At 42.4% G+C, this 13,849-nt stretch overlaps 1 non-coding gene across 1 annotated transcript; it reads left to right on the top strand.

Annotated features, from left to right (window-relative positions):
* The first annotated feature begins 11,064 nt into the window (after positions 1-11,064).
* On the top strand, positions 11,065-11,136 carry TRNAC-GCA (transfer RNA cysteine (anticodon GCA)). The gene has a single exon. It is a non-coding gene; the product is annotated as a tRNA-Cys (tRNA).
* The last annotated feature ends 2,713 nt before the right edge of the window (positions 11,137-13,849 follow it).

The following is a 13,849-nucleotide window of genomic DNA, read 5'->3' as shown; positions in this document are numbered from 1 at the left end:
CTGTCATGACTGTTTTTCCCTCCAGTGGAAGTTATACCTCCTTCTTCTGTGGAGGCCCAGCCTCATGGAATCTAAATTTCCAACAAGGGGTAAAGACTTCAGTATTCCTCCTGTGACATCTCTCATGAGCTACATTTTCACCTCCTCAGCCATACTCATTTCCTGGAGGGGCAGAGGAAGTCTGCCCTAAGCTTTCTCTGTTTCCCTTGTGCCTAATTATTACCATCCTGATTTTATTTGTTTATACCAAGCTAGCTGCAAAAAAATAGGGTCTGAGACAGCTTGCAGTAAAAGATGCAATAAAAGTCCACCAATGGAGCAGGCATTAAAAGGTAAGGGCTGGGCTTCCCTTGTAGTACAGAGGTTCAGGATCTGCTTGCCAAAGCAGGGGACATGGGTTCGAGCCCCAGCCTGGGAAGATCCCACATGTCGTGGAGCAACTAAGCCCGTGTGCCACAACTACCGAGCCTGCACTCTAGAGCCTGTGAGCCATAACTATTGAAGCCCACGCGCCTAGAGCCCGCTCGCTGCAACTGGAGAGAGCCTGCGTGCAGCAACAAAGACCCAATGCAGCCAAAAATAAATTTAAAAAAAATAAATTTATTTAAAAAAAAAAAAAGGCAAGGGCTGACTTACATGAGGTAGTCAAAGTCATAGAGACAGGGCTTCCCTGGTGGCGTAGTGGTTGAGAGTCCGCCTGCTGATGGAGGAGAGACGGGTTCGTTCCCCGGTCCGGGAAGATCCCATATGCCACAGAGCGGCTGGGCCCGTGAGCCTGTGCATCCGGAGCCTGTGCTCCGCGGCGGGAGAGGCCACAACAGTGAGAGGCCCCCAAAACACTTATCATCTTACCCACGTTTAAGTATACGGCTCAGTGGTATTAAGCACATTCATAATGTTGTACAATGATCCATCTCCAGAACTTTTTCATTTGCCAAACTGAAACTCTGTCCCCACTAATCAATAACTCCCCATTCCCCCCTCCGCCAGCCCCTGATACCCACCAGCCTTCTTTCTGTCTCTATGATTTTTTTTTTTTTTTTTTTGCGGTACTCCGGCCTCTCACTGTTGTGGCCTCTCCCTTTGCGGAGCACAGGCTGCGGACGCGCAGGTTCGGCGGCCATGGCTCATGGGCCCAGCCACTCCGCGGCATGTGGGATCTTCCCGGACTGGGGCACGAACCCGTGTCCCCTGCATCGGCAGGCAGACTCTCAACCACTGCGCCACCAGGGAAGCCCAGATGATAAGTCTTATGCTATGTGTATTTCACCACAATTTTTAAAATTCAAGGGAAAAATAAGGCAAGAACTGAACATTTGAGAGAGGATGTAAATTTATTATTCCCGAGAGCCCAGGTTAGGAGAAGCTACTGCTGCTGAATACAAAACGTATCTCTGAGTTTCCTGGTAATCAAACAGCAGTGAAAACATACCAGTTCATCAACTGAGCAAAATATTGTATTGGCTCTGAAAAACAGCAGGCATTCATATGATAGGTCTTTATAGATGGAAGGGTGGGAAGATGATGGTTATTGCCAGGGCAGCCAAGTACAGTCACAGAAGTTGTATATTACACAACTCCACCAATCACATTGTCCCTGGAGTTATGTAACATACAGACCCTAGATATTGTCCATATTTTATCCCCTTTACAAAAATAAGCATAAACTGTGCTCCACACACATATGTGTATATATACATGTGTGTGTGTGTAGGGGGCAGAGCTCACTAGTTAACTATCCAAAATACATTCTTCCCTCTTGCTTAGTAATAGAACCCTGATTTTATACTGAGCATTTATGTTCCCAACTAAAAGACCACATTTCCTGACTTCTCGTTGGCTAGGGGAGGTAAATGAGTGATAAGAAGCAGTCATCAGACAAAAGTTCTGGGAAAACTTAAAAGAAGGACAAACATGACATATCCCCTTTTTGACCTAATTCATGCTTCCTACTTGGAGCATAGATGTGATGGCTGGAGTGCCAGCTGCCAACTTGGACCATGAGTCAACCTTGAGAATGGGACCCACATTTAAGGGAAGGCTGATCAGAGAGATAAAAAGAGCCTGTGTCCCTAAAGACACCCTGGAGTGCCCATGCCAGCCCTGGTCTGCTCACCTCCACATACTTTTTCAAAAGAAAGATAGACATTTCTAGCATGTTTATACCTAGAGAAGACACAAATCCAGATGATTCTGAGACTCATGCCCTTTCCCCATCAACAGTTTTTCAAGCACCTAGCTCAGTAGATCTTAGTTACTCATTTAAAAAAGGCTCCTCTAACAAGGCCATTTCCTACACCAGGAACCTCCCATTGTTACAGTCAATGGGAGGCCTTCTCAGCTCCCCTGTAACAAGGTAAAGCAGTGCAGGAGAAAAGTCTACGGATGCAAGTTCCATGGTGCGCCCAGCTCTGCCTGGTTCAAGCCCACCTCTCTGCACGTTAAAGAGAGCCCAGGGGACCGTGTGCATTTGGATTCTTCCTTGCCTGGAAGTTCCCCCAAGAACTTCCTTTCTTTCACATCAGAAATGCATGGTACAAGACAACATATAGACTGGGAGAAAATATTTGCAAGTGATGCAACCAACAAGGGCTTAATTCCCAAAATATACAAACAGCTCATACAATTCAATTAAAAAAAAACAGTCCAATCTAAAAATGAGCAGAAGATCTAAATAGACATTTCTCCAAAGAAAATATACAGATGGCCAATAGGCACACAGAAAGATGCTCACCCTTGCCAATTATTAGAGAAATGCAAATCAACACTGCAATGAGGTACCACCTCACACCATCATTAAAAAGTCTACAAATAATGAATGCTGAGAGGGTGTGGGGAAAAGGGAACCCTCTACACTGTTGGTGGGAATGTAAACTGGTGCAGCCACTATGGAAAACAGTATGGCCCTTTCTCAAAAAACTAAAAATAAAGTTGCCATTTGATCCAGCAATCCCACTCCTGGGCATGTACCCAGACAAAACTATAATTCGAAAAGATACATGCACCCCTATGTTCATAGCAGCACTGTTCACAATAACCAAGACATGGAAACAACCTAAATGTCCATCAACAGGTGAATGGATAAAGAAGATGTGGTGTGTGTATATATATATATATATATATATATATATATATATATATATATAAAATGGAATATTACTCAGCCATTAAAAAGAATGAAATAATGCCATTTGCAGCAACGTGGATGGACCTAGAGATTATCATACTAAGCAAAGTAAGTCAGAAAGAGAAAGACAAATACCGTATGATATCACTTATATGTGGAATCTAAACTATGACACAAATGAACATATCTATGAAACAGGACAGACTCACAGACATAGAGAACAGACTTGTGGTTGCCCGGGGGTCGGGGGAGGGAGGTAGGGAATGATTGGGAGTTTGGGATTAGCAGATGCAAACTATTACATACAGGATGGATAAACAACAAGGTCCTACTGTATATCACAGGGAACCATATTCAATATCCTCTGATAAACCATAATGGAAAAGAATGTATATATGTTTAACTGAGTCACTTTTCTGTACAGCAGAAATTAACACAACATTGCAAATCAAATATGCTTCAATAAAATTAAAAAATAAATTAAAAAAAAAGAAATGCATGGTACTATGGTGAATGAGTCTGTACTGAGCAGCACAACAGCCACTCTCATTTCTAATTGGTTACCAGCAGCTGAATGCAGTTCCTAACTGGTGGAGTATGATTCTTCTAGCAGCTGGAGAAGGCAGCTCTACAGAGGTCTTGCGTAACTAACTTAGCAGAGTGATAAAGTCATCCCTAGATTTCAGAGGAATTCGTGGTCTGCTCAAAGTGTGGTCCAGGAACCAGCCCAAGACCTCTTTGTCGATGCTTAGAAATTCTACAATCTGACACTGGCCAGATCTGGCTGTAGTGGGTCTCAAAGTCCGCAAGTCTGATGTACTAGTATTGAGCTGTGACAGCTTTTTAAGAAACTAAAAATAAAGCTAGTCTTTGACCAAAGATAGTTGGAAACTCACTGCTTGAATTCATGCCCTTGGAGGTATGTTTCTCAGCATCCTTGGGCTGGAACAGTAAAGAACTTTAGGATTTAGTCTGCTGTGGCCATCAGGGCCTTGGGTGCCTGCCACAGAAGGTAGACTAAGCTGTAAACATTTATTAAAAATCTCTCTCTCTCTCTCTCTCTCTCTCTCTCTCTCTCTCTCTATATATATATATATATATATATATATATATATATATATATATATATATATATATATATATATATATATATATCACTAGGTAGGAGTGGTGGAAAAAGAGTCTGCAGACCAGCCTTCCAGGAACAATGACCCAAGCTAAGCTGTAGAACTGGTCTGATGAAAAACCACCACCACTGCATTGGTGCCGCCCAGCTGGAGATGCCAGTTTTCTTCCCAGAAACCAGCACGTGCACTACATCTGTACCAAACAAGCCCTGAACACTGGACAATGACACCATCCTTGCAAGCAAAACAGACTCTACACCTCCCTCTTCTCTCTTCAAACCTTACACGAGTACCTCTCATTATTGGAGCCTGGACCTATTCCAGAAACTCAAAGGAGCCTGGAGAACAGAGTTTTCTAGCTTCTTTTCTGAGGGTTTTGCAAGGAAAGAAATTCCCCATACACAACAAGGGCATTTGAAATGCTCTGCACAGTCAGAAAACATGAATATATCCTTTGCAATCACAGCAGATTTTTGAATACTTAGTATCAAAAGTAAGAATGCAAGTAATTTCATTATTAATTTTGTGTGTTAATTACATGTTGCAGTGATAATATTTTAGATATTTTGGGTTAAATAAATAGATCTTTAAAATTAACTTTAATAGTTACTTTTGCTTTTTAATGTGGCTACTAGAAAATATATAATTACATTTGGGGCTTGCATTAGATTTATATTGGACAGTATTGCTCTGGATGAAGCATGACCTCAGAATATAAGACCTAAATAATGTTACCAATGTGGAAAGGGTGGATATATAATAAATGGTGCTGGGATAATTGGCTCCTAAAAAAAATCAAATAAGATCCCTACTTCACTCCATTACAAACAAATTCCAGATGGATTAAAGACCTAAATATAAACTCAAACTTTTGGAAGAATATACAAAATAAAATTGTCTTAGTCCATTGGGGTGCCATAACCAAATACCATAGACCCAGAAATTAGCACCCAGGGCACTAATCCCATTCATGAGGGCTCCACCCTCATGACCTGACCACCCCCCAAAGGCCCCACCTCCAAATATCATGACATTAGGGATTAGGTTGCAATGTATGAATTTGGGTGGGGGCACAAACATTGTTTATAAAATATGTATAACTCAGGGAAGGCTTTCTTAAACACAACCCCAAAAATCACAAACTATAAAAGATAAATTTGATTGTATCAAAATTTAAAGTTTTATATGACAAAAATTCCTTAGCAAGAGACCATGAATTTTGCAACACATATGGTGGAGAATAGATTTGCATAAGCAAGATGAAAAGTTTCTGGAGATTTGTTGCAAAACATCGTGAATATACTTAACACTATTGAACTGTCCACTTAAAAATGGCTAAGATGGTAAATTTATGTTATATGTTTTTTACCACAATTAAAAATTTTTTTACCACAATTTAAAAAATATAAGGGGACTTCCCTGGTGGCACAGTGGTTAAGAATCTGCCTGCCAATGCAGGGGACACGGGTTCAAGCCCTGGTCCAAGAAGATTCCACATGCCATGGAGCAACTAAGCCCGTGTGCCACAACTACTGAAGCCCACGCGCCTAGAGCCGGTGCTCCGCAACAAGAGAAGCCACCGCAATGAGAAGCCCTCGCGCAGCGATGAAGGCCACAACTAGAGAAAGCCCGTGCGCGGCAATGAAGACCCAACGCAGCCAAAAATAAATAATTTTTTAAAATAAAAATATAAGAATTCCTATAGAGCAATCAGAAAAAAAAAAAAGGTTAACCCAACAGAAAAAATGGACAAAGAATAAGCAATTTACAGAAGATGTTCTTTTTATGACAAATAAACATATGAAAAGATGCTCAGCTTTGCTAGAAATCAAATAAATGAAAATTAATTAAAATAATAGAGGCACCATTTTCACCCCCCTGTCAAAAGTCAAGTGGAGATTTAACTAGATCGAAAGTCGGTGAGGGAGAAAATATTATTTACACTTGCTAACAATGAGTATAATTGGTACACTCACTGTGGAGAAAATCTTGGCAATCAAAATAGTAAAATAAATATTAAAATTATTTTAAAATTAAAAGTGTGCATACAATCCAGATATTTCATTTCTGGGTATATCCCCTTGAGAAATCCTAGCATAAATGCATCAGGAGATGTTCATCGCAGCATTACTGTTAATTTGTAAAAAACAGGAAACATTCTTAGCGTGTCCATTAATAGTGGAATAGATAAATAAAACTTCCTGGAGTCTTATAATGTATAAAATAAAGCAATTAAAAGGAAGTTTTAGCTGAGTGTCCACCATAAAATAGGTATCAGGTACCAAAGGCAGGAGTGAAATTTGAAAGTCAGGTCTGATAACCAGATGAGTCACCCACCTCGAGGGTATAAGAGGGTCAGGTTGTTGGAGATCAGAGTATGGGTAAGGAATACTTTTCTGGAGAGATGTGTTGTGAGTATCACTCTTAAGTCTAGCAAAGGGGTTTCACGGAGTCCACCGAAGGCCTCGGTCCACGTGCCCTGGAGTTGGGGTTTGCAGTGAGGTGTGTCCAGCACAGAACTCTGCAGGTGGAGAGGAGTCGGCCGCTCTTTGGAATTGGTCTGTGCTACCAGCGTGGGTGGGAACAAAGGGCACATGAGTATTTCCCGCAGGCCACACAGCCATTTTGGAGCAAATCAAACTCTGCTCAAGAGGATGGGTCGTGAACCCCAACAGAGAAAGTCTGTGTGACACAGATCCCGGAAAGCCAGGAGAAAAATGCTTTGCCAGGTCATGGGAGCAGTCGAATGTTCCCGATGGAGACCTCGCAGGAAACCCGAGGAAATGCCTGAGGAGTAATTTCCAACACTCTCCAGGCCCAGGGAAAGCAAACCTACCTCACCACAGTACTGATCAAGGAGGAGCTTTCTTATTCTCCTCGTCCTCTCCTCCCTCCCTTCCTCCTTCCCACCCTAAGTGCTGGGAAACAGTGCCCATGGAGGAGAGAAAGGAAGGACCAAGTCCCAACTCTCCAACTTCTAGGGGTGGAGAGAAGTTGAAGTTGATTTCACAGGACTTCCCTGGTGGTCCAGTGGTTAGGGCTCTGCACTTTCACTGCTGAAGGCCTAGATCCGATCCCTGGTCGGGGAACTAAGGTCCGGTGTGTGTGGCCTCCCCCTCAAAAAAAGTGAAGTCAATTTCAGAGTATTGATTATTACATGAGACTGGACATTTTAATTATGAATTCAGACTGTTACCTAAGTGTTATTATTAAAATCACTTGGGCAAGAGAAAGATCTCACTGAGAAAATTTAAATGGACAGTGAAAGGCAAAAATGAAGTTGCTTTTATTATTATCTCTTGGGTCCCACAAGTTCAATGTACCAGATACAAGAGCAATATAGATAACTCTTAAAAATATGATGTCATATGCAAAAGAATTTAAGATGCAAAACTATATATTTGCATTATGCCATTTGGGTTTTTAAAAGATACACAGAACAATACTAAATACTGTTACTGAGGGCTTCCCTGGTGGCGCAGTGGTTGGGAGTCTGCCTGCCGATGCAGGGGACACGGGTTCGTGCCCCGGTCCGGGAGGATCCCGCATGCCGCGGAGTGGCTGGGCCCGTGCGCCATGGCCGCTGGGCCTGCATGGCCGGAGCCTGTGCTCCGCAATGGGAGAGGCCGCAGCAGTGAGAGGCCCGCGTACCGAAAAGAGAAAAAAAAAAAAAAAAAAAAAAAATACTGTTACTGAATGTGAAAGTATTAAAAATGGGACTTGTATCTAAAATACATAAAGTTGTCAAAATTCAACCAAAAAAACCAGTTAGAAAATGGGCACAAAATATGAACAGACAGTTCACAGAAAAGGATATACAGATGGTAAATAAGCACTTGAAAAGGTGTCAACATCTTTAACCATTAGGGAAATGCACATTAAAACCACAATGGAATGTCACTACACACCTATCAGCACGACTGAAATGAAAAAGGTGATAACATCAGATGCTGGTGAGGATACAGGAAAAATGGATCACTTGTATATTGCAGCTAGGAATGTAAAATGGTACAACCACTCTGCAAAACAGTTTGGTAAGATCTTACAAAACTAATTATACGCTTATATATGTGGTGGTTAATTTTGTGTGTCAACTCGACTGGGCCATGGGGTGCCCAGATACTTAGTCAAACAATACTCTGGGTGGGTCTGTGAGGGTGCTTTGGGATGAGATTGACACTGGGGGAAGCCAGCTGCCATGTCATGAGGATACATCAAGCAGGGGATAGAGGCCTCCTGCCAACATCTGTGTGAGTGAGCCAGCTTGGAGTGGCTCCTCCCACCCCAGTGAAACCTTCAGATGATGCAGCCCCCGCTGACACCTTATCCACAACCTCATGAGAGATCCTGAACCACAGCCGCCCAGCTAAGCCACCCCCAGATTCCAGAATCTCTGGAACTGCACGATATGATAAAGACTTACTGTCCTAAGCTGCTGAGTTTGGCGGTATGTTGTTATGCACCAACATCTAACTAATGCCGAGTCCTTCTGCCATCAACCCGACACCTGCCCTAGAATCAACCAAGCCTCTGGAACACTATGGGGAATGACACAAAAGACAGTGATTGGGCGATGAGAGAGAAAGCCAAAGAAACAAAAAATTTAGAAAATTGATGTCGTCGCAGTTGGCAGGGGATGGCTAAAGGAAAGACAGGAAGAAGTGAGCAGTGTGGGGAAGGATACACATGAGGCAGAAGGCTAAAGTAACAATGTGAAAGTTCAAGTGCCTTAAACAGATGGGGAATTTGGAGGTGAGCTGGGAGAGATGCTTATCTCCGTCCCACTTTATAGGTTATTTGAAAGTGGGCTCAACTGAAAAGCTGCCGATGAGTCTCTGAGCTTTATCTTCTGCCTGTATATCAAGCCAGGTACAGACTTTGTTGTCCCAAACAGAACCTTCAGTGACCTTCCAAGCTGGTGCCAAGAAATGATGGTGTTTTTTGGAAAAGGAGGATAGCTATGGCATAAAGGGGTCCAGGTACAATTGAGTGGGACTAACAGCTCTCTGCTGAGCCAGAATGGCCAGGCTGTGAGTGGAAGTGTAAAGTTTGTTAATTATAAGATCCCTCTGTCAGCGAGGGGTGTAGCTTAGTGGTAGAGCATCTGACTGTAGCTCAAGAGGTCCCTGGTTCAAGTCCGGATTCCCCCTTGGAAAGTTCCCTTTTCCTCCTTGAGCTGAACTGACAATATTATGTCTCATAGAGACCACCCTCAAAAGGAGAGCCTGGCTGGAGCTTACAGTACCTTAGATGGCCACCGCTTATGAGTCAGGGTCCTGTCAGACACTTGGCCCTGTCTTGAAGATGAAGAACTAGACCAATTGCATCCCCAGTACCCTCTTTGAGGGTCTGTTTCATGGGATCCCAATGGTACCAATTTCCGTATTATTCAGGGTCCAGTCTGGGGACAAAAATTGCACTGGTCATTTTAACAGAAAGCACTTAATATAAAGAATTGTTAATCTGTGTGTCAGTTTCTTAGGGCTGCTGTGATAAAGTGCCACAAAATAGATGGCTTAAAGCTACAGACATTTATTGTCTCACAGTTCTGGAGGCTAGAAGTCTGAAATCCAGGTATGGGCAGGGCCAGGCTCCCTCTGAAGGCTCTTGGGGAGGGTCCTTCCTGGCCTCTCCCTAGCTTCTGGTGGTTGCTGGCAATCCTCAGCCTCCCTTGGCTTGTAGATGCATCACTCCAATCTCTGCCTCCAAGTTCACATGGCTGCATTCTCCCTGTGTGTCTCTCCTCTTCTTATAAGGACTCCATCATATTGGATTAAGGGTCCACCTGACTCCATTGTGATCTCATCTTAACTAATTACATCTTTCATGCCCCTCTCCAAGTAAGGTCACATTCTGAGGTACTGGGGGCCAGGATTCAACACATCTTTTGGGGGGGGTGGGGACACAATTTAACCCACAACAATTGGAAATCACAGGACTGAAAGGGTGAAAGGAAGATTAAGTATCATGGAGGGAGTACCTGCAAGAAACCACTCTGACTCCCGGGCTGTGGACACAACTGGAGGAGGATGAACTTACTCAATCTTACAAACCTGGGGAGGGTCTCTGTGGATCCAGGACCCCAACCCCTAAGGCGGGACCCCAACCCCTAAGGTGGTGCTAGTGTCCCTGAGGTGACATGACAAAGCTGGCCCTATGAGCACTAAACTGCAGGTGGCAATCCACTGGGATGGACTGTCATGGCCGGGGACACGGACAGGAACCCAGTAAGCAGGAAGGACAGAGCCCTGTTGGCAGGACCAACCAGGAATCCACCTGGCGAAGGACAAGAGAGGTTTACAGAGTCCCAGACCCAGCAGCACAGAGCAGAGCACAGAAAGGCGAACTGGGAGCTTAGAGACAATCATTTCTTCAGACGTTTCATCTCACCCAACAGTGAAAGGGTTGACTACATGGAGATCTGGGGCCACGGGAGAGAGGCCAGCCTGCATCCTAGGGTGTGGCATTGTATGCTCTGACCCATATCCGGTCCATGTGTGTCCTGTCTTCGAGGTGTTGCATGCTTGGCCAGGCCAGTGGGGACTTTGAGTCTCAGGTGCTCAGCACAAAAACCACCGTGGAGATGTCACTATAGACTCTTCCAGCTTTCGGGGAATGCTCCCCAGGTTATACCTCCTCCAGCACTGACAGTAGAGGCTGTGAGCTGTGCGAGAAAAGAGCCCGTTGCTTCTGCTAAGGCAGGGGGATGAGTTAGCAGTAAAGCAGGTCTGGCAACTCAGCCAACCCATTCTGAAGGGGCAACTGGGGCAGCACATGGAATGGTGTTAATTGGACCTTGCTGACATGGCAGGGCGTATAGCTCAGGAGTAGAGCATTTGACTGCAGATCAAGAGGTCCCCAGTTCAAATCTGGGTGCCCCCTACCCTTTTAGTCACTAAAGGTGGTAAGGGAGTTCCAATTTCCTCTCCGCTTGCTGAATCTGGCTTTGTAGCAGGTAAAGAGTCAGAGAAGACCCTTCGGACCCAAGCAAGGCAGCTCTGCTCAGACGATGTGTTTGTCCCACTCCTCTGGTCTTCCCACTCTCCCCTCCCCTGGTCTACCATGCAATCCTGCTTGTACGTTGATCTCCTGGCTGAGGAAGAGGACTTTGTCCTTCGAAGGCAACCAGAGAGAAATCTGAGATCACCTACAGAGGAAGAATAGTTGAACTGCTGGCTGACTTCTCAACAGTTGCAAAGGAAGCCAGAAGCTAGCGCAGTAACACAAGCAATATGTTGAAAGGAGATATCAGCCAACTTAGAATTCTACTCCCAGCCAAACCATTCTTCGAGAACAGACACAAGCTGTCGGAGAGTTTATGGCCAACAGATGCTCACTAAAGAAAAATCTAAAATATATACTTTAGAGAAAAGTAAAATGATTCCATATAGGAGGTCTGAGATGCAAGAAGGAATGTTGAACAAAGAAATTGGTAGATATGCAAGTAGATCTAAAAGTCGTCCATATAACACAGTGTTAATGTCTAATTTATAAGGTGTTTTTTTTTAAAAAAAGATAGAACTAAAATACTAGCTAACAATAATATTTTAGGAAAGGGCTCATAAGAATTAAAATGTCTTTATGCAGTTGGGAAAGAAGATGAAGATACTGATTAACTTTAGAGTTTTAAAATTTGCATGCAGAAATTTCTAGTGCATCATTTTAAAAGTTGTAGTTTTGCTGAGAAAAAGGAGGTACGGGAATGGAGGGTATATGCTGATAGTCTTGCTAAACACTCATTAATTCTAATAATTTATTTGTTGATTCTTTTAGATTTCCTACATAGATGACCATGTCAACTAAGAAATTTGAAATTTTTATTTCTTCTTTCCAATCCTTATTTTATCTCTTTTTCTTACCTTATCATAATGGCTAGAACCACCAGGATCATGTTGAAAAACGGTGCTGATGGTAGATATCTTGTTTTATTCTGATTTCAAATGAAAAGCTTTCAACATTTCACCATTAAGAACATGCTGTGTTGACTTCCCTGGTGGTGCAGTGGTTAAGAATCTGCCTGCCAATGCTAGGGCCACGGGTTCGAACCCTGGTCCAGGAAGATCCCACATGCTGCGAAGAAACTAAACCTGTGCATGACAACTGAGCCTGCGCTCCAGAGCTCGTGGGCCACAACTACTGAGCCCGCGTGCTATAACTACTGAAGCGCACGTGCCTAGAACCTGTGCTCCACAACAAGAGAAGCCACCGCAATGAGAAGCCCACACACTGAAACAAAGAGTAGCCCCTGCTGGCTGCAACTAGAGAAAGCCCGCGCATGTAGCAAGGAAGACCCAACGCAGCCAAAAATAAATAAATAAAATAAATTTATTTTAAAAAAATGTTGTGGGCTACACTTTTTGTAAATGGTCTTTATCAGATTAAGGAATTTTCCTTCTATTTCTAGTTTGCAAAAAAATTTTTTTTATCATGGATCAATGTAGAATGTTCTCAAAACCACCCCTTTTATGCATCTATTGAGATAATAATATAATTTTTCTCCTTTAGTCTATTAACATGGTGAATTACACTTAATTGCTTTTTGTAAAATTAAAACACACTTTGCATTCCAGATATAAAACTAGCTTGGTCATGAAGTGCTATCATTTTCATATATTTGTGGATTCAGTTATATAATAATTTATTTGTGTACCTATATTTATGAGTGAGATTGGCCTATACATTTTTATATACTATCCTTGGTATCAAGGTTGTGCTAGCTTCACAAACTAAGTCATACAATGTATACATCTTTTCTATGCTTAGAAAGGTTTTTATGCAAAAATAGAGTTATTTTGCATTACGTATGTGATAAAACTCACCAGTGAAACCACCTTATCTGCATTTTGGGGGGGAAACTTTCAAATAACTGTTTTAATAAAATTACTATTTAAAACTAGAGGACTATTCATCTTTTCTGTTTCTTCTTGTGTCAGCTTTGGTAAGTTGTAGTGTTTTTAAAGTTCTTGCTAAATTTCCACATAACACAGTCGTAAAGTCCCTGGACTCTTAAAACATGATGCATGGATTCAGATTCTAGATTGTAACTGAGTGACCTTGGCAAAGTTGCTTAACTCTCTCAGCCTTAGTTTTGCCATATATAAAATGGGCATGATAATAGAAATGAGCGAAATAAGTACCTAGCTTGTGGAGTTGTTGTGAAGATAAATAAATTAGTATTTTAAAAGTATATAGAATAGTGCCTGCCACATGGTAAGTTCTTTGTACAGGTTTGTTAAATAGATTTAAATTTTTGTACATTATTTTTCGTAATGTTCTATGGTTATTATTTTAAAGACTGAAGCTTTTCATTTTCTTTTAATTTTTTAATTAAAACAAAAAAGTTTTCTGGCCACGCCACACAGCATGTGGGACCTTAGTTCCCCGACCAGGGATTGAACCCGCACCCTTTGTATTGGAAGCGTGCAATCTTAACCACTGGACCACCAGGAAAGTCCCAATGCAGCTTTTTTTTTTAATTTAATTTAATTTTATTTTTTATACAGCAGGCTCTTATTAGTTATCTATTTCATACATATTAGTGTATATATGTCAATCCCAATCTCCCAAGCAGCTTTTCTTTTTAATTCATGCTTTT

Source organism: Phocoena phocoena, chromosome 9, assembly GCF_963924675.1.
Source record: "Phocoena phocoena chromosome 9, mPhoPho1.1, whole genome shotgun sequence".
NCBI lineage: Eukaryota > Metazoa > Chordata > Mammalia > Artiodactyla > Phocoenidae > Phocoena > Phocoena phocoena.
Note: the sequence above shows the minus strand (reverse complement) of the source record. Positions and strands in the feature narration are given on the sequence as shown.